General features: G+C 45.4%; 1 long non-coding RNA gene and 2 other non-coding genes across 3 annotated transcripts in view; all 3 read right to left on the bottom strand.

The window, feature by feature from the left end:
• Positions 1 to 1,198: 1,198 nt before the first annotated feature.
• Positions 1,199 to 19,291, bottom strand: part of LOC146866177 (uncharacterized) — a 50,144-nt gene continuing 32,051 nt past the window's right edge. Inside the window, exons 6-10 of the long non-coding RNA XR_014970629.1 lie at positions 16,736 to 16,803; positions 7,272 to 7,367; positions 6,715 to 6,785; positions 3,209 to 3,340; positions 1,199 to 1,617 (exon numbers count right to left, since the gene is read on the bottom strand). This is a non-coding gene — a long non-coding RNA (uncharacterized LOC146866177). The remainder of the gene's footprint in view (positions 1,618 to 3,208; positions 3,341 to 6,714; positions 6,786 to 7,271; positions 7,368 to 16,735; positions 16,804 to 19,291) is intronic.
• On the bottom strand, positions 6,920 to 7,043 carry LOC146866178 (small nucleolar RNA SNORA24). Its single transcript, XR_014977652.1, has one exon. It is a non-coding gene; the product is annotated as a small nucleolar RNA SNORA24 (small nucleolar RNA).
• On the bottom strand, positions 14,635 to 14,739 carry LOC146866179 (small nucleolar RNA SNORA24). The gene has a single exon (XR_014977654.1). It is a non-coding gene; the product is annotated as a small nucleolar RNA SNORA24 (small nucleolar RNA).

Below are 19,291 nucleotides of genomic sequence, written 5' to 3' on the forward strand. Positions count from 1 at the left end.
TAACATTAATGATATTCATTCTTAAATATTAATTTATGCAAATTTCTAATAAACATTTAATGTAAAAAATTACATAATCAGAAAACTTGCCTTTTACACATTATCTGTCCCGTAGTAGGCAAAATATTGTGATCAAATTAGGGCAACCATTTCAATTTCTTATGGCTTCTAAAGCTCAAACCGCCAAAAGCATGCAGAAGACACCAAAAATCTCAATATCTTTGGTAGAAGACTGAAAGTGAGGGCAGGGGGCTTAGAACCTCAATAACGCCCTTAGTGGAACTATGGGGTTTCAACGCTACCAAACGGGCATAAATAATGTCGAGCTGATCTACCAGGCAATTTCTGCTTTTCCAATAAACATCCCATGACACACGAATCCAGCCACTAGATGGCAGGATAATGCAAGTCATACAGATTTATAAGCTTCAACCAGCAAAATCCGTATGCCCATGTTTTTCTCTCATGGTTTAAAAGACAGAAAGCAGGACTTAGCAATGTTTCTGTATGCAGGTGTCCAAACAGGATGGTTCAGGCCGACACCTTTAGGAGAGGACGAAAGCGCAGATCTGACGATAATCCTATTTAAAATGTCTGGCGGAATGTTCACACCAGTTCAAGTAAATCTACACATCTAGAGTCTCCAAACATTAATTCAGCGCGATTATAGTAATCGGATGTTTATGTTGCATTAGCAGATCAAAGTGAAAGGACTTAACAGGCTTAGAGGCAGAGGGCTTAAATAAAATGCTATTCCCAGTGGTCAGCGGTTTCAAAGCTCTTATTAATGTTACTAGCGTAGAATATTAAAGTACTATTGCGGCTTTGAATGAGGAGCCCTTAATAGGGTCTTGCATACTAATAAACATGTTCAATGCATTCCAAAGAAAATCTCACTTGCAGATATTAAAGTGTGGACTTATTAATCCAAGTTTACCAGATGAGTGCCTTCGCATAAAGGGTGGGGCAAGGACAGCCAGAAAGTGTAAGCGAAAGCTCACAAGTCAGACTTACACATTTAGCTGCAGAGTATAGAGAAAGAGGGTCGAGGTACCCTAGGAGAATGGGGAAACCCTCCGAATGAGGCAGGCAAGACTCCTGCACCAACTGGAGGAACCTGCAAACAAAGCAGAATGGGAAACAAAGGTCTTGCTTTCAGGTAATTAATCAGTCATGGCTTGAAAAACTGAAAATGCACTTATTTTTAAAAAACAAAAATTTATTAGTTATTTATAGGTTGTACATACACATTGCAGATGTATCGTATGGCAGAAATAAAGTACACATGTGTAAGCGAGGAAGGAGGTTATGAATAATAGTGTTTCCAGAAAAGGGTCAAGGGAAGGTGAACAGAAAGATGGCGGCATTACAGAAAGGAGGGGAACGTGAATTCAGCAGAGGGAGATGTTGATAGAGGATAGTATAAACTGAACCAACAAGAGAATCTGGAAAGTAGGTCTGCATCAACTGCCATGAAAAGAGCTCAGTCATACAAGAGGAACCCATTATTTAGATTTTATGCCATCTACACTAGATGTATTCTTCTTAGTTTATTTTCAAACTGTTCCCCTCCAAAGGCGGCAGTTGGGTTTATAGGTGCTCACAGGTTGTAACAATCTGCAAGAAAAAAAGGAATACATTATTATAGTTTGAAGTCTACATGGCGTGTCAGTTAATATCAAAATTTGTCTCGCCTAACAACCCACAACAGGCAAGCCTGAAATACTTTTACATTTAAGCGCTCCTGCTCAGACCCTCAGAATAACGGGGTCAAAACGTCACTGACAACTACACTTCTATAGACACCTTTTATATTGTTAAAATCATTCAAGACCGGAATCCTGTCTTTCATAGTGATGCACTGTTTTCTACTCCTTTTATCACACCTCACTGCACACCTGCCCTTCACAGAAAAGCATAAGCACTAGTTAGTTTATTACAGAGTATATAATCCAAAGATATTTTGTGCAATACATTCATTTGCTATAGAATTACTGGTCTTTGACCTGGTGTACACTAATTGCCTATAAAAAAACATGGTGAAACTTCAAAAGATTTTAGTTGTGAACCACTGTTCGTGTAAACCTATCATTACCTCAGGTTCTCAACATTTAGGGGGTTACCCAGTCTTAAACTCGAGGCAGACCACTGTTTTATCACTATAGGTTTATACCCATAAGCCTGGTGGCAGTGGTAGGTGCGAAGTAGAACTTCTGCACACGACTGCAGACTGCAGACAATAGAGTAGCATAATATGCTAATCGCCACGAGGATGCATCCATGGAACAGTGTTTGCACATGGACATGTGCAAACAGCCAAAATTAACGTAATAAATCAATGTGCTCAATTTCAAACCATGCCATTATAAACAATGGGGTATTCCCAAAAGGTCCCTGGACCTGGGTATCTGTTATTATAAAGAAAAAATGGTCCTGGACCAATTATTCAAGGAAGAGTTAGATAAACAGAATTAACTTATTTGAGCTTACATTAATCAGCTCCCAAACATCTGTAAATCGTGTAAATAAATGTGCAGAAAAAAAACACTAAGTATTATTACAATATATTTATTTAGTCATTTAAAGGAACAATCATTAAAGGGTCAAGAAGGTAGGAAAATGTTCTAGGGAACGTGTAAGGAGTGCTCAAGTGTATATACAGGAGTCAAGAGAGCTCAAAGTGTGTAGAAAAGTAAAGAGCATATATTTACAAGACTGTACAAAACTGATAAACAGTTTAATGCAACCTGGCCACATGCAAATTATTCATTTGAATTTGTAAGGAGAGTTTTCTTAAGGCTGTAAACCTGGGTAATGGGGGGGGGGGGGGGGGGGGGGGGGGGGAGGGGAAATTGGTCCAGGTGCGGTAGGGGGTAGCGTCGTTTCGCTCTGGCTTTTCGGCAAAAGAGGGACTTTAATACATCAGCTATGCAGATCTTCCTCAGGACAAGGGGACAGGTGAAGTGACCCTCACTCTTGCAACGCTCAATTGGAGCCCAAAACCTGGTTACACCAATGCCTGTAACCTGGCAAGGGCCAGCTAAGGACAATTCCTGTTATTCAGTAGATATAGACCATGGCGGTGGTGCCCAAACCAACCATGGAACATATTCAGATCCGTATTTGTGGCAAAAGTTGGCTGAATGAATCCGGCAATCCAGGGCACAGCGTGATTTTTACAACTGGAGACTATGATTGACGTCCTTACTCCATTGCGCTAGCAGCCGTCAGCAATCCCCTGGCCCCTGGATTCACGGTGGCATTCTTCCAATGTCTCCAGCCCTTTGGATTCAGATCTCATCGCTTCCGTTGTGCCGCCATCTGCAGATAACCGCATTTTCTGAAAAGGAAGCACAAGACAAATTCGGATCACAAGAATCTGACAAATTCTTGAATTGTGCACCAAGCAGGCGACCACAATACGAAGGTAAACTTGAGCCATATTATATGCGCAAAGAATTTCTAATTCAAGCATCGCTTTACCATTTATTTCACGGGAAAGCATATTTCTGAACACTTGACCCAGATTGTATTGAAATAAACAGGAAAGACACATTTCCTGTAATAGCCACAATATACAAAACTAACTTTGGGACATTGGTAATTATTAAGACTTGCAGAATCATAAGAGTCAGGCTGAACGTTTATTCAGAGCACCAACTTTGACAATTCCTGCAGATTATATTGACTAAGGTTGTGTTAATTCAATACCAGTTTCCCTGTGTAATCAAACCCAGTGTAATACACATAGATACCCTTTAGACAAAGTTGTTGTGCGTTAAGCACTAGTTGGCACGTTGATTTTGAACCGGACAGTATTGTCCTGAATTGACTCATATCCAGGTATGTTTCAATTACAGAGCATAATACTCCTGAGCAGTCCAAGTATCTGGTGAAACTAACTTGAACCCATTAGTATCGGACCCATGTCAACCTGAATCATTGAAGACCTCCTTTATCCCACCCCCTTCAGAACTGAACTTTCTGGGGTGCAGTGTATACTTCATTGCTACCTCGTTAGTTCTCACTGGGATTTGGGGAATATTGTCACTCATCATCGAAACCGCCTCGAGTTTAGGAGAGTGGCTCACAACAACTTCATGGTGTCCCTAGGGCTCCAGATGTCTCAGGCAATCAGCTTGTCCATGTGTGCTCCCCAGCCCTTGCGGGATGTGTCCATTATGTGAGTAGGAATTTTGAAAGGTCTCCCCATGCTCATATTTGTTGGGTTCCACCATTTTATTTCCTTCTGAACCTTTCCTGGACAATCGTTAGATACGCTAATTTACCTGTGGCTTGTGACCATCAATTTCGGAGCCATTCCTGTATGGGTCACATGCGCAGTCCCGCATGCGGTATAAGGGGGCTGCATGAGGTCATCAATTTCACCACAGTGCTCACTGTCAGAGGCTTCCCCTTCTGATACAAGTTTGTTCTGCTATTGCCCTCTTGGTTACTGGGTATGCCTGTGCTGATCTTGAGTCCAGTGTTGCCCCTAGGAACACATTCTCCTGTTGCAGAGTGGTGGCAATTTTTCATGGTTTATGGTGAACCCCAGGCATTGTAGTGCGTGGTGACTGTGGCATTTCTTGTTGAAAGTTTGCCATTATCAGCTAATTGTCCAGGTATGGGTAGACTTGATTCTGCAGTCTTCTCAGGTGTGCTGCCACTACCAGTAGGCCTTCGTGAACACTGCAGATTTTATGCCAAAGGGTAGAACTCTGAACTGGTAGTGTATTTAGTCCAAGACTAATCTGAAGTACTTCTTGTACCTCTGGTACTTCTTGTACCTCTGGTTCATTGTTATACGTAGGTGGATGGGTTAGGGTGTTCCTTTCCTTTAATTTGTGGCACTATCATGTTGAAGTGTTGCATTTGAATGAACTTTAGATACCAGAAGTTGAGAATTGAGGTCAATATCAAGTCTTGTTTTGGTACTAGGTAGTATACCTTGTAGACTCCACTATATCTCCCTTGGATATGGGGGGCAAAGAGGTCTCTGACTTGCTTTTTGACAAGTTACTTGACCTCTTCTCACAAATTAAGAGTTCCTGCTCCCACAAGGTTGTTTAGGATGGATGCCTGCACCTCAGGCACGAATAAGGTGCCCCCCACCCCACAGTAAATACACATTAGTCTGCCAAGTAGATTTGAAGGACATGGCGATGTTCCTGGATGACAGACTTCCCATTCTTTTCAAACTCCTCTGGAAGGTGCAGTATGAGCCCTTCAATATCTTCCCATTGCTGTTGGCCACACCAGTTGAAGAGGTCATTGGAGTTCGCAATTCTCCATTGCATTGCTGCCTCCCTTTCCATCTACGAGGCCCAGTCTATATACAAGCTGACCAGAGCAGGCCACAAGTTTTAAACATTTTGCGAAGATTTGGGAAAAGAATAAACACTTTTCCTATGGAAACTAGGTTCTAACTACAACTACCTACTGGCGACTTTCTCTGGTGGTGGCCTGGTTGACATGAGGGCATTACTCCTCTTCCTGGCAGTAGTCATTGTGATGGAACCTGCATGCAGGTTTTGTTTGATGAATATAGAGTCTCCATTGGAATGTTCATACATTTCTTTGAGGGGATTCTGCACTGGGTGGGACCTGTGCCTTCAAAGGTTCCTTACCCTGGTGCAGTATCATGGGGAGCAAGATTAGGTACAGGTTTGCATTCTGTAATGGCATCAAGGTCTCCAGGAGAAAGCAAGCTAGCTTAATCTCTTCCTCAAATTGGACCACATACGCGACAGCTGCCCTCTTAGTCCATTGTACATGGAAAGAACCTCAATGGGTAGCTTCCTACACCACCAAGGGGGTATTCACTGTTGAGATACTGCCATTTGTCAACCCTTCCCTGCCTCTCCATCACGATGGGCTCGTCCTCCTCATATTTGAAGAAGTCTTTCAGCTCCACTTCATGCAGTTCCCACATCAAGGACAACTTGATGTCTGGTAGGTCGCTGCCCAGTTCACACAACTCAGCTTTGTGGTAGTGCAGAATGCCTTCAGGGCCTCAAACTCCTTGTGCTGCATAAGTGTCACCATTTTGGCCTTGAGTCAGTCTTTCATTCTCCACCTCAGGAGAGAATTCGGCGTTGGTTGTCAAGAAGGGTTTCCTGTGCGGTCCGCCAGCTCTATGCTTTTTACCTCCTTGCTCTCGTCACCAGGTGCCATAAAAGATAATTCTCTATAACCAATGCATAGAATGTGAATGGAGCAGGAACCACTGCAAGAACGAAAAGGTCACCATACCTGTAGAAGCTTTAAGCTTGAAAACTCAATTCACATGCAACCTTCACCTCTGTAGAAATGTTAATAAAGAGAGGGCCCGACAGCTGTATAGCAGGTAGAGTAAATAAGTGATAATCAAAGGGAGGGGGAGGGGGGAAATGATATGAAGACTGGCCATGCAAGTGGACTTCTTGGGCATGCATTGGACATCAGAGGGGGAATAGACATCTACCAAATAGCTGACAACAGGGGTATGGGTAGTGTGGAGGTAGGGTGGGATGGGATTAGACACTAAATACAGGCAAACCACTACGTGTCAGAACAAATGATTAGCATGAAAATTCAGATAGCCTTCAAGCTCCAAAACTACTAAGTTAACCTTTTGTTTTTATCCATATCCAATACCAAACTACTGCTCATCATTGAAGTGAAATACTAAGCGTACACAAAAAACAGCTGAAAATGAGCAAAGGCACAAACCTGTAAACGTCATGCAAAGAAACAGATGAATGCTTCCACATCCAAACCATGATCCAGGGATGTCTCAAGTACTGTGGAAAGAAAAATAAACTTATCCTTCCAAAAGAAAAATATAAAGCCTAACATAATAAAAAGCATAGTTAGAAGGATGATAGTGAGACCGTACACCGATAACATGCATTTTACCAAGAATAAATAATCATGAGTATCTTGCTCATAGAATTCAGTGACCAAGAAAATGGAAGCCAATTTACTAATAAGCAAAATTTGCTCTTCCAGGACTAGGAAGGAAAACTGCCACAAAGGACAGGCCCCATGGATTCCTGGACTAATAATGACCCAGGCTTCCGACCTAAAGCACACTGTTACCAAGTATAACTCTAGGTTAACTGGTTGATTCTTTTCAGCATTCAAGTCGATTTCATGTGGCTCATTCACACCATGAACAATAGCTTCATTCCATTTAGATGACTGTCAACTATACAATAAAACAGAGCGACAGACACCACCAAATAAACTACAGGGACCAACAATATGTAACCACCATTTGAACTTACCAACATTAAAATAAGCACACCTCTAATCTCCAGAAAAGAGATTATGAATTGAAGTGCTTCTCAGCTTTGAGATCAGATTCTGCATCTCGAAATATTCTGTAAAAAACACATAATACTGAAGTGATTACTAGCTCAAATCAAGTGGACAAAAAATATCCAAAATGCTGGCCAACTACAAATTGTGTGAAGCACTTGTCTATTCTAGTTTGGAAATTGGGCCTGTGCGTCTTTTCTGGATCCATATAAACAAGTTAAACTTTCCAGTTTTAATCCACATCCTAGCCAACTAATAACCCTCATCTTCACAATATATATAAATTAACTCTGCATATCACCCAGCTGGTTATTAGTCCACAATTACAAGACTACTGGGTGGACATACAGGCTAGGAGACGGTCATGTGGGGTAGAATATTCTAGTGGGAGTTGGAAATACAACTTTATAATCAATGCATAGCAAGTGAATCCAGAAAGATTAGTGCTGCAAAACTAAAAGATTAGCTTACCTGTAGAAGTTTTGCGCATGAAAACTTTCAAGATTTATGCGCGACTCACCTCCCCATAGAAAACGAGTGAACAACAAACAAGGGGCCTAAAGTTGCATAGCATGTTGAGTAATTAAGTCTGAAGATACGAAAGGTCACCAAAAAGGAATAAGGTATTCCAGATGGTGAGGACTTAGTGGCCGTGTCTGACATAAAAGGGGTAACAGACATAGCCAACCAATGATAGACTACACAAAAGAGGGAGGGGGGAATTCTGGGACCAGCAAGTAGATGGTGGAATAAATGAATAGCATATAAATACAGAAAAAGACAAAGAGGGAGAGCTACCAGCAACTTACCATTTTTGTTTTACTTTATGCACAATACCAAACTACTACTCATAACAGATGAGTAACAATGGAAAGCATACAAAAAACAAGCTGAAAAAGGGCATAAACTTGCCAACTTCTTCAAAAGAAACAGATGAATGCTTCAAAATCTAAATCATGATCCAGGGACATCAAGTAGTACGAAAAGAATAGGCTAATTCCCCCACCCACTTAAAAAAATAAATCAGACAGAACTGAGACAGTATTCCTGCAACAAAGCATGCTAGTAAACATAAATCATATGTATTTTGCTAATAGAATTCAGAAACCAACAACGAGGAAACAAATTTGCTAATGAGTGAATATGCTACTTACCAGTATGCATCTGTTCTTGGCATGTAGGGCTGCTGACATTCATATCTGTGCATAGATCGCCGCCTAGTGTTGGGTCCGGATGTTTGCACGTTGTTGTCCTGGAAGAGTCTTCGAAGTATCCTTGGATAGGTGACTCCTCCCCTGGACTACAGTGCGCATGGGCATCCTCTCCATCCTCAGATTGTTTTTCGCCATTGTGGCAGTGATGGAGTAGATACAGAAAGTGATGACCATGCTTGCAGTAATTCTGAGAGCTGCAGCTGCGACAGGCGCCGGGGAGGAGGGAGGGCGATATGAATGTCAGCAGCCCTACATGCCAAGAACAGATGCATACTGGTAAGTAGCATATTCAGTTCGAGGCATGTGGGCTGCTGAATTCATATCTGTGCATAGAATACATAGCAGTGCCCTCTATTAGCGGCGGCTACCCGTGCCAGCTGCAGCGGTCTGAAAAAGTGTCTTGAGAACAGCCTGTCCTACAGCTGCCTGCTGTTTTGACTGCACATCTACACAATAGTGTTTTGTAAATGTGTGTGTAGTGGACCATGTGGCTGCTCTGCATATATCATGCAGGGGAATATTTCCTAGGAAGGCCATGGAAGCCCCCAACTTACGTGTTGAGTGGGCTCGTGGTGGAATAGTTAATGTGCGTTTTGCCTTTTGATAACAGATTTGAATACACTTAACTATCCATCTGGCTATCCCTGCTTTGGAGATGGCGTTACCTTTGTGGTGCGGGGCAAAGGCAACGAACAGTTGTTTTGTCTTCCTGAAGGGTTTAGTCCTGTCGATGTAGTACATGAGAGCCCTCCGTACATCTAGTGTATGTAGTGCCCTTTCTGCAACAGTTTGTGGGTTTTGGAAGAAAACGGGCAGTTCAATAGTCTGATTCATGTGGAACTGCGATATTACCTTGGGCATGAATTTGGGGTTGGTACGTAGTACGACCCTGTTGGCGTGAACCTGAATAAATGGCTCTTGAACGGTTAGTGCCTGGAGTTCACTAACTCTTCTTAGGGAAGTGATCGCTACTAGGAAGGCCACTTTCCAGGTAAGGAATTGAATCTCGCATGAGTGTAGAGGTTCAAAGGGTGGACCCATCAGGCGTGTGAGGACCAAGTTGAGGTTCCACATTGGAGCCGGTGGGTGACTAGGTGGAATGACTCGTTTGATCCCTTCCAAGAATGCTTTGATGGCAGGCACTCTGAATAGAGAGGTGCTGCCTGGTTTGCAGATAGGCTGATATTGCGGTCAAATGGACACGTATAGAGGTGTACGCCAGATTGCATCGGTATAGGTGGAAGAGGCAACAGATGATGTTGTGGATGGATGCGTCCAGCGGGTTGATGTCATTATTACCGCAATAAATGACGAACCTTTTCCATTTGGCTGCATAGCAAGCCCTGGTAGTGGGTCTCCTGGCCTCCTTGATGATGTCCATACAGTCAGGTGGCAGGTTGAGATAGCCAAACTCTAGGACTTCAGGAGCCAGATCGCCAGGTTCAGCTGTTGCGGATCTGGGTGCTGAACCTCTCCATGGTTCTGCGTCAAATGCGCGGGTTTGATCCGCAGCCTTTGATGCGGCACCACGGAAAGTTCGAGGAAGGTGGTGTACCACGGCTGGCGTGCCCACGTGGGAGCAACTAGGACGAGTGTCAGGGAGTGTTGTCGTAGTTTGCGAGCCACCAGCGGTATCAGCGGCGCTGGGGGAAAAGCGTACGCAAATCTGCCGGACCAGTTCATCCATATCGCATTGCCCTGCGACTGCGGATGTGGGAATCTGGCGGCGAAGCTTTGGCATTTTGCGTTTTCGCTTGTCGCGAATAGGTCTATCTCTGGATGACCCCACTGCTGGAAGTACGGTTGGAGTACTGATGGGTGTAACTCCCACTCGTGCATCTGGTGGCTGTGTCTGCTGAGCAGATCCGCCATCTGGTTGTCCTTGCCAGGGAGGTGTTCCGCCATGAGGAAGATGTTCCTCTGAATGGCCCACTTCCACATGCTCTGAGCCAGATGAGACAACTGTGGAGAGTGTGTTCCTCCCTGCTTCTGTATGTAGTACATGGCAGTCATGTTGTCCGTCCGGATCAACACGACTTTGCTGCACAGATGTACTTTGAATGCCTTCATGGCCAGGAAGATTGCCATCAGTTCCAGAAGGTTGATGTGCATCTTTTTCTGTTGTGTCGTCCATAGTCCCTGCACTGTGTAGTGGAGTACATGAGCTCCCCATCCCTGGAGAGACGCGTCCGCTGTCAGTACTATTTGCGGAACAGGCTCTTGGAACGGTCGGCCCTTGCAAAGGTTTTGTGGATTCCACCAATGCAGAGAGTTGTATGCCCGACCGCTCACCAACACTAGGTCTTTCAACTGTCCTTGAGCCTGATTCCACTGACGTGCTAGGCACTCCTGAAGTGGGCGCATATGTAACCTCGCGTGCGGGACTATGAAGATGCAGGAGGCCATCATGCCTATCAACTGCATAAACACTCGTGCCGGAAGCGAGTGATTGGGTTTGAACTTGGAGATCAGCAGTTGTATGCTGTTGATCCTCACTAAATTTGGCTGAGCTGTGGCCGCCAGAGTGTCTATAGTCGCACCTAGGTACTGTTGTACGTGTGCGGGCTGGAGATGTGACTTTGGGTAATTTAGTGAGAATCCCAGACTGTGAAGGTGAATGGTGCGGGACATGTGGCTTGCACATTGCTGTGCTGACTTCGCTTGAACGAGCCAGTCGTCTAGGTAGGGGTAGACGTGTATATGCTGCCTCCGTAAATGTGCTGCCACCGTAGCTAGGCACTTCGTGAAAACCCTGGGCGCTGTTGTCACGCCGAAGGGAAGGACTTTGAACTGATAGTGCTGCCCCTGAACAGTGAACCTGAGGTATTTTTTGTGTGAGGGGTGGATGGGTATGTGAAAGTACGCATCCTTGAGGTCCAGTGAGGCTAGGAAGTCTCCCTGCTTGAGAAGCGGAAGGACTTGCTGTAGGGTGAGCATGTGAAAGTGCTCTGAAAGAATGTACTGGTTCAGGGGTCTCAGGTCTAATATAGGCCTGAGCGACCCGTCCTTCTTTGGAATTAAAAAGTAGAGGGAGTAAACCCCCGTACCCTGCTCGTGGATGGGGACGACCTCTATAGCGCCTTTTAGAAGCATACTTTGTACCTCTTGCTGTAAGAGCGTTAAGTGCTCTGAGGACATAGGACGGTTTCTTGGTGGTATTGTGGGTGGAGTGGAGGTTAACTCCAGACAGTAACCGTATTTTACAATATCTTTGACCCACCTGTCCGTGGTGATGGAGTTACACGTGGACAGGAACCTTTGTAGTCTTCCCCCGACAGGTGTTATGTGGTCGGGGGGAAGGGAGAGGGCGTCACTGCTTGTTCTTGGGGGAGGACCTGGTGTTGCCGTAGCCACGTCCTCTGCCCTTTGTACTGGAGCCACGATATCCACCTCGGGTGTTTTTATCGTAGGTGGTCTGTGTATTGCCTTTGTTATACGTTTGTTGTGACCCCTGTCCTCTACCTGCCCCCTTGTTTCCGGGGCGACGAAAGGAGCCGCTCCGAAAGGACTGAGTTTGGAGGGCGCCCATGGACTTTGCAGTGTCCGTGTCCTTTTTTATCTTTGAGGGTGGTGTCAACCTCTGGGCCGAATAAATAGTCGGGTTGACGGGCTGGTTCAGTATGTTGTTTTGTACCTCAGGCTTGAATCCTGAGATTCGTAGCCAGGCATGTCGTCGCAGCATGACGCTTGTGTTTATGGCCCTGGCAGCCGTGTCTGCAGCATCTAGTGCACATTTGATGGACGCATTTGTGAGTAGCTGTCCCTCTCTGATAAGAATTTCTGCACCTTCTTTGAACTGGTCAGGGAGATGTTGGAGTAGTTGCTCCAATGTGTCATAGTGCGCTCTATCGTAGCGAGCGAGGAGCGCTTGTGTGTTGGCTATGCGCCATATGTTGGCAGCCTGGGCGGCAACTCGCTTGCCGGAGGTCTCTAGCACCTTGGACTCTTTGTCCGGGGGAGGAGCGTCACCTGTCGTTTGCGAGTGTGCCCTCTTGCGAGCATTCGCTACGACGATGGAGTCGAGTGGTAATTGTCCTTTGATGTAAGTAGGATCCCCAGGTGCTGATCTGTATTTTTTATCAATCCTGGGGTTTATCACTCGTGCCCTGGTGGGTTCCTTGAAAATGTCCTTAGCTGGTTTGAGGACCCCCTTCAGCATTGGCAGAGTCTTTACATGTCTTTCTGAGGATGCAAAAGTGTCCATTAGAAAGTCATCCTCGATGGTATCTGAGTGAAGCTGTACCCCATGGTTATTTGCAGCACGTTCAATTAGAGCGTTGAACGCCGCAGTATCCTCCGTGGGAGATGTTTTTGCCCCATAGAGTTGTGGGTCCTGTGTATCGAGAGGTGCACTGGGGTCTGCAGGGTCGCCCCAAGTTTGATCAGGGTCCTGCTGGTCATCAGGGTCTGTGTCTACATGGTAGGGTGCTTGGTCATCCATGTAGTCCTCCAATGCATCCGCGTCGGAGCGTGTGGGGGAGAACCGGTGTGGATCCTGGTAGGAGGAATGGAACGGTTCATAAAGGAGAGGTTCTGATTCCACAGGCAGCTTCCTTTTTAGTGGGATCCTGAAAGGGTCCAATGGCGGTTCCGAAGTTATTCTTCGGTCGTGGAGAATCATCCTGCCAGTGTCGGCGTCGATGACACGTGACGGAGACGTCTCGTCCGGTGGAACCGGAGTCTGGGTAACCCGTGTCCTGAGTTGGAACATCTTCGGGATTGTTGACGGAGGCAAGCCGAAGGTAATGTTGGCTGGCCCCGTAGAGGGTGCTGGAGCTCCGATCGGGCCGGAACCCGACGGGTCTTTGAGGGCCGCCGTGGTTTTGTTGCTTTGAGTCGCAGCAGGCCGCACTTGGGGCGTCTTTGAGGCTTTGGCACCGGGCAGGTTCTTAGAGCCGGGCGTGGATTTTTTCGGTGCCGGCGGGTCCTCGAGTCGAGGTGTAGAGGTCACCGTCGACGTCCTCGATACGTGAGGCATCGGCGTCGTCGAGGGAGCGACGCGAGGCGAAGCAGGCGGTATTGCCCTCGGTGCCGTTGGCGTCGGTAGCCGAGTAGGTTTCTCGGTGCCGATGGCCTTTTTCCGTTTGTCGCCCGATTCCAGTTCGGCACCGAAGTCCCTCTTGGTGCGGTCGGTGCCGACGCGTTGCGCTGGCGTCGAAGGCGTGGAAGGCCTCGATCCGACCAGCGCCACTTTCAGTTTCGGTTTCGTATGAACAGGAGCAGCTTTCGGTTTCGGTTTTGTGGTAGGGAAACCAGCTGGCTTATGCAGCAATGGCTGCCGCTGAACGTCCGAGGCCGGGCCCGAAGAACTACGGGATGGGTCTCGGGTAAGGCCCGAAGGCGATCCCTCGACCGGAGCCAAAGGCTGTGGCGCTGGTGTTTCTTCGGTTTGAACAGGTAGGCCTTGTTTATCATTGGAGCTACTCTCTTCGGCCCCTAAGGCCTCCTCGTCGTCTCCTACCTCGGTGTAGTCTTCACCTCTGTGGAAGAGTGACTCGTCGCCCTCGTCCGATCCGGGGTCGTGTTCGGAAACGGGACTGGAGGGTATGACTTCTAATTCTTCGACGTCGGCCTCGTCGAAGATGTCTGTTGGGGCCGGTGCCGCGTGCCGCGCCTCGAGTCTCGCCGCTCTTCGGTTCCTTAGAGTCTTCTTGGAACGGAACCGGGCACAGGCCATGCATGTCGATTCGTCGTGGTCCGGCGAAAGGCATTTGTTGCACACCGGATGGACGTCGATGTGTGGGTACTTCGCATTGCATACCGGACACCGTTTGAATGGCGTCCTGGATTCCATCGTCGAAGTAGTCGATGGACAGGTAAATGCGAAAGAAGTCGGTGCTGAAAGTTAGTAAACTAACAAAATGCTATCGAAACCCGATCGATAAACAGTACCGACGCGAACTAAAGGCCTTTTGGCCTCAACCAAAAATTTTCCTAACTTGAGCTAAGATAGCACATCCGAACCCAATGGCGGAAAAAAACAATCTGAGGATGGAGAGGATGCCCATGCGCACTGTAGTCCAGGGGAGGAGTCACCTATCCAAGGATACTTCGAAGACTCTTCCAGGACAACAACGTGCAAACATCCGGACCCAACACTAGGCGGCGATCTATGCACAGATATGAATTCAGCAGCCCACATGCCTCGAATCTAAATTTTACTCTTCCAGGGCTAGGAAGGAAAACTGCCACTGAAGACAGGCTCCATGGATTCCTGGAGAAATACTGATCACCGCTCCCCCCTCCAATCCCCAAAGCGTACCAAAGATTAATCAACAAGTACCACCCTTTGCTAACTGGCTGATTCTTTTCAGAGTTCAAGTTGATTCCATGTGGCTCACATTTACTCAATGAACTGAGCCTCACTTTATTTCGAGGATGTTAATTATAAGATTCAACAGAGTGGAGAAAACTGGAAAAATGTATTCAGAGGCCAACAATGTGTAACTGCCCGTTTGGGTTTTGTAGATGGGTTTGTGGCTTGTATTTGTTTGAACCTCCTGCCACCCTCCAATATTGCTTGACCTAAGAGTAGATACTCCGCAGCATAGATTGTGAAACCTTGTTGACAGGGACAGCTAAGTCTTCAGCCTTACAATGTAATTTTAAAGTCAGGTTGCACATTATATGTTTAAAATGCTAAGCGACCATAGAATAGGAGTGTGCCCTCCGCCACATAATGAGGAAATTAAACCAGAGGCAAGGCGAGCACCCTTGAATTAGCAGGTGTACTGTGATTTTTCCAAAAAGTACCAAAGGAACCACAAGACAGCTTCTTGGATGAATAAGACTCTAGGATGAATCCGATTGACTAATCTTACATACACTAGTGCCGCTCGCTTCGGAGGACTCCTGCACGATACATATCCTGGTTGCTAGCAATAGCCTACAATTGGCTATCTTAGTGTACCGCATGAAACGTGGACTAAAGTGGTTTTTAAGTAGCCACATGTTTACCTTATAGTTATGAACTTTACGAGAGACCACTTCTAAAGACATTTGCCTCTTCATATTAAAAGCACCTTTGAACAGCAATTTGCCATGTAAGCCCAACTCCATCCAGCATGGTTTTCATTCAAAGACACCAGGAACACACTGAAAATTGATGTGCTTCTTGGTCTCTCTATGGCTATGAAGCACTACATAAGAGCTATAATAAAATACAAAATATAGCTTGTTTTGTAGTCTATATCACCCACTATGAGAGGGCACAGGTGTCTATGGTGTCCTGTATTGTGCCATGGATGGTTTCAAGGTAAAGGGTCAGAAGTACTGTAAGCATGGTGAATGAGATCATCAATGTTAAGATGGCAAATGTCTAACAGCATGGCTATGAATGTATAGCACAGAACATTTTTGTATGGGCAGAAATAGATTGGATGCTGATTTTCAAGCGAGCTGTGTAGGATGAAGGAGGAAAGGTGTATTTTACAATGCAATCAAGTTACAAGAAAGGAACTAATTAGACCATGCTGGAAGACAAGCAGCATTAAGTGTTAGAGGAATTTTAAGTCTTTAAAATTTGTTGAAGTCAGAAGTTCCCTTTCAAGAAATTGAACACCCTGCAAATAAAAGTGGGTTGCAGAAGTGAGCAGTATGGAGAAATAATCTAAACTTTGGTGTTTCAGGTGGGTGATTAGAAGATTGTGAACTGTGAGGCTTCGACTTCTGCAAACATATTAACTTGTATTTGGATTTCTGTAAACGAAATCTTTCACGAGTCTCTTGGCGCTAAAGAGTGCTTAAAAAGGATCTGCGGTGGCTATTAGGGAGCAGTCAGCTTTCCAGAACTGCAATATAGCCTGTAATTCGATTGCTAAACAGAGTTGCATAATACGGCTCCTTTAGTCCTGAAGGCTCCATCACCCCATTTTGTGTAGTGATAATTGGGTACCTCAAAGATGGCTTTGTTGGTGCGTCCTGAGATTGAGCATGTGAGTATCTTTTTTAATTTATTAGAGGGAAATATGGGAGTATGCCATGGAAGAGGTTATACACCATGCAGGATTTTATAAATGGAACGCTCGGTGGCAGCCAGTTAATTTGTCAGATTGTTTCATTCTGAATAATGACCTTGCCAGGGCGTTTTGGATTCTTGTAAAAACATTTAAGACTGGTAATAGACCTGGAAGGGAGGCCAAAACGGCAAATGTCAGAAATGACAATCCTGCAAACAGTGTGTTAAGTTCTTTATTTTCATTTTGGCATCAACCTACCTGCCAATGTGCTGCAGGCTTCGCAGAAACGGCAAGGAGCTGTGGAGCGCTGGTGGCATAGTTTCATACTGCGAGAAATTCAGTTAAAACAAATATAAAAGTTAAAGACTTTAAAAAAAACTGGCATAAAGTTGTGTAATGCATTTAGAATAGTTTAAAATAGATTTAGAACATTTAAACCAAACCCAACATTCTCAAAACACCATTAACTTCAAATAATAAGCATTTGCAATGCAATAGGTCTCGCATTTACGCAAGTTTAAGCTATTGGCATTGTATATGACAATGCCTTTTATTTAGGTTTTTAAAACCAAAACAAAAATAAAAGGCATTGTTAATTGCAATGTCAATAGCTCAAACTCACGTGAAAGCGAGCCCTATTACATTGCAAATGCTTGTTAAATATTTGTGGACTCAAATAAGTTTCAATTTTTTTCTATTACTTGAAAGACTGCATTGTGGAGGAGGCTGTTCGGAGTTATCCTAGTCCGAGGAGGATATTTGGGATTACCATCAACTAGGAACTGTGGGGACAACAATGTCCAAGAGCAAGGAACATGAGGCTCAGACATGTCTGTATATATTAAGTTCAGACAAGTAATGCCTACTAAAGTCTACATTTTTTTCACTTTTACAAACGTGTGCTCTTCATTGCGTTTCAGCTTTGGGTATGTCAGTTATTTCAAAGCATCTTACACCAAATGTACTTTTTGCTGCACCAAGACTGATCTATCAGCACTCAGGACACCACAGGGCCATTCCAAGCGCTCTGTTCCCCCCGTCAGCGCGCGACAGCAGGAAATCCCAGGCTCGAAGTTCTCTGCAAAACCTCCTGCTAGTTTTAAACATTACAAAACGAGTTTGATTTTAACGAAGAGAAGCACTTAACAATAAGGTGAAAAAAGAGGGGGCTGTCAAAACGCAGCTCAGTCCAATACCAGCTGGCATTTAAGCCTCATCAACAGAAAAGTGCAAACAAAACACCTTGCCTCAGATTGGAAGACTTCATGACCCACAATGCACTATCCTTAAAGGGCCAATGCGTGCCCTCAGTAAACTCAGTCCTACCTGGGGAGGAGGTGCTGCGCCTCGCGGACAGAGGGTGTTAGTTTGTGGCTAGCCCCGATGCCGGAATAGCCCCCATCTCGTGCGGCAGCCCCTGGCACAGCCTCATGCCTCTGCTAACGGGAACTACTGGTTGCCATTCATGGGAGTAAACAGACCCGTGGCCCCTTCCAGAGTCACGTGAGGTGCGCATGCGTCCGCGGGGGGAGATAACAGCAAGGGGGCATTTGAAAGTAAGGATGAAAAGGAAGAAAGGAGTAATATCAGAAAAGTGAGTGGGGATCTGCTGAGGGATTGACAGATGGCGAGTGATACTTGAGGGACAGGTTCAGGCAGCAGAGGAGGAAAGGGCAAAAGCGTCATAACCTGGTTTGTTTCTCCATTGTGTGACTGCATGAGCGAATAAAGTACATATATTTACAAAGTGGTGGGCAAGAGAAAAGACTGATGTAGCAGAAGAATGGGACGATTGACATGGGGGGGGGGGGGGGGGGGGGGGGGGGGAGTGAAAGAGGACCGCGCAGGAGCATGGGGGGGGGATCTCTTATCTTTATGGGGCCATGTGTTTGGCCCCATAATGATAAGAAACTGCTTTGCGACATCAGCAAAGCAGGTGAGCCAGTCCGTCTCGGAGAAAAAGGGCGTGAACAGAAAACCCTCATTTCCAATGGCAGGCCACCGTTTAGCATAAATGGTGACGCCGGCCAAATGGAAATGAGGCGGGACTTAAAGCCCTCTTCTGAAAGTCCTCTTGCAAAATCTCCCGTGGAGGCGGAGCAGGGCTCTGCCCTGCAATGCCACGCGAGACCTAAAAAGACGTGGCTGACTTGCAAACTCTGAAAACCTATATTTACCAATTAGCACTTCACTTTTAACAAGAAAAAACATATTTCATAGCATATGCAATCAGTGCCAATGTTTTCAAACTGTTATAGAAAAATATGGAATACTTTGAAAATAAACTGGTGACAAATTTAATAAAATTGGGACAAAAAGCAATTTTTTTCCCACATACTCACTAAAACTACTCCGGTAAAAAGAGATCACAAATCCATGACTCACGAGTGTAAAATACATCATGTCTATCAGCAAACATTTACAACACTACTTTAAGCTTGAAAACTTTCAAAATTCACATGCAACCTTCACCTCCCTGTAGAAAAGGTGTTAATAAAGAAAGGGCCTGACCGCTGTATGGCAGGGAGTGTAATTAACTCCCAAGATGAGAGATGACCAAAAGGGGGAAAATGTATATGAAGACAGACCACGCAAGTGGATTTGTTGGGCATGCGTCTGACAGCATAGGGGTGAATAGACATCGACCAAATGGCTGACAACAGGGGTATGGGACACAGAATATAGGCCCAACAACTAGGTGGCAAAACAAATGATAGCATGCAAATTCAGAAACCCTTCAAGCTGCAAAACCTTTGTTTTACTCCATGTCCAACACCAAACTACTGCTCATTATTGAAGTGAAATAGTAAGCGT

This window comes from Triturus cristatus, chromosome 2_1 (genome assembly GCF_964204655.1).
Source record: "Triturus cristatus chromosome 2_1, aTriCri1.1, whole genome shotgun sequence".
In the NCBI taxonomy this organism is placed as follows: domain Eukaryota; kingdom Metazoa; phylum Chordata; class Amphibia; order Caudata; family Salamandridae; genus Triturus; species Triturus cristatus.